The sequence below is a fragment of the Gymnoscopelus braueri genome (genome assembly GCF_963280865.1).
Source record: "Gymnoscopelus braueri genome assembly, chromosome: 22".
NCBI classification, from domain to species: domain Eukaryota; kingdom Metazoa; phylum Chordata; class Actinopteri; order Myctophiformes; family Myctophidae; genus Gymnoscopelus; species Gymnoscopelus braueri.
This window is the reverse complement of record NC_137624.1, coordinates 5,231,430-5,233,339: the sequence shown is the minus strand read 5'-3', so window position 1 is coordinate 5,233,339 and position 1,910 is coordinate 5,231,430.

Genomic DNA, 1,910 nt, shown 5'->3' with positions numbered 1-1,910 from the left:
TGTTCTGACAGTGTAACAAGCTCTCTCCTCTGGCTCTCTTTCTCTTCTTGTAGCGCTCTCACTTGTTCTGTCAGAGTGAACAGGTCTTTTTTGTGCTGTTCTCGGTCTTTGGATAATAGTTTTTCACAGGTTGCATGTATGCTTTCTTGCTCTTTTCTCATTTGTTCAATTTCCTCTTGTTGTAAGAGTCCAACTGCTTTTTTGTCTGTATGATTCAGGACCATTTCTCTGAGCTGCACCAGTTCTATTTCTAACTTGGTGAAGTGTTCCTTAAGTTCTGTGATGGAGGTTTGATGTGGAGGGCTCAGGGTCTGCTCTGTGTCATCCTGGTGCTCCTCCTCATTTGGGGTGCTGGAGTTATTTGGGGTGTCTGTGTCACTGGCACATGGCTGGAGTTCCCTAGGAGAGGTGTTGTCTCTCTCAACCATAGATTTAAGTGCCTGAAAAGTTTTCTGGATAGGCTTGAAGTACCCCTGCACCATGACTTTACCACTTTTATAAACATTGACAGTTGTCATTATGCTGTCAGAGTCCTCTGGGTCCTTGATCTTTAACTGCCAGGACTCCTTGTTGCCCTTTTTTATCACTGAAGGGTGATGGTTGACAATGGCTCTGTGCCAGGTTTCAGGTCTGTCAGTGTAGAAAATGAGGTTACTAATTTCTCCATTTTTAAAAAGATCAGCAAAGAGGGTTTCTGGTTGTCCCTTAAGAAGCTCCAGTTTGAAAGTGCTTCTCTCTGTGTCATTCTTTATTGCTGGTGGGTAGTGTATGCTAATTATATCACTCATGTTCTGTTCTGTTCTGCTCTGCTCTGGGCAGTGACAGAGAGTTTGAATACAAGTTAAATAAAAAGCATATGAAACAAAGTGCCTGCTTTCCAACTGCTACTGTTAGCATCCACTGTTAGCTTTTAAATGTCTCTCTTAGCTTAAACTGGTTTCAGCTGTAACTATTATCTTCCAAAGTCCACAGTTAGCTGTATATGGTTTCAACTGCCACTGTTAGCATCTCTGGTTAGCTTCCAATTGTCACACTTAGCTTCTTATGAATCCACTGTTAGCTGTCAGCATCCACTGTTACCTGCCAAAGTCCACAGTTAGCTGTTAGCATCCACTGTTAGCTTCCAAAGTCCACAGGTTGTTGTTAGCATCCACTGTTAGCTTCCAAGGTCCAAAAAGAGCTGTTTCTGTTTCAACTGCAGCTGCTAGCATCCACCTTTTTCTCTAATTTAACACTTTACTGTTGCTGTTGAACTTGTCTTTACATTGTTCTAAGTTTTACTTAATTCTTCTCAATCTAAAATGACAAAAGTACATATAAATCTAGGAGCTCATGTAAAACATGTTTCCTCCTCTCTCTATCTCTCTCTGTCTCTCGGTGTCTTTCTCTCACTCTGTGTCTGTCTCTGTCTCTCTGTCTGTCTCTCTGTCTCTGTGTCTGTCTGTCTCTCTGTCTGTCTCTCTGTCTCTGTGTCTCTCTGTCTGTCTCTCTGTGTCTCTCTGTCTCTGTGTCTCTGTGTCTGTCTGTCTCTCTGTCTGTCTCTCTGTCTGTCTCTCTGTCTGTCTCTCTGTCTCTGTCTCTCTGTGTCTCTCTGTCTCTGTGTCTCTCTGTGTCTGTCTCTGTCTCTCACTCTGTGTCTCTCTGTCTCTGTCTCTCTGTCTCTCTGTTGTCTGTCTCTCTGTCTGTCTCTCTATCTCTGTGTCTCTCCGTCTGTCTCTCTGTGTCTCTCTGTCTCTGTGTCTCTGTGTCTCTGTGTCTGTCTGTCTCTCTGTCTCTCTGTCTGTGTCTCTGTCTCTGTCTCTCTGTGTCTCTCTGTGTCTCTGTCTCTCTGTCTCTCTGTGTCTCTCTGTCTCTCTGTCTCTGTGTCTCTGTGTCTCTCTGTCTCTGTGTCTCTCTGTCTCTGTGTCTCT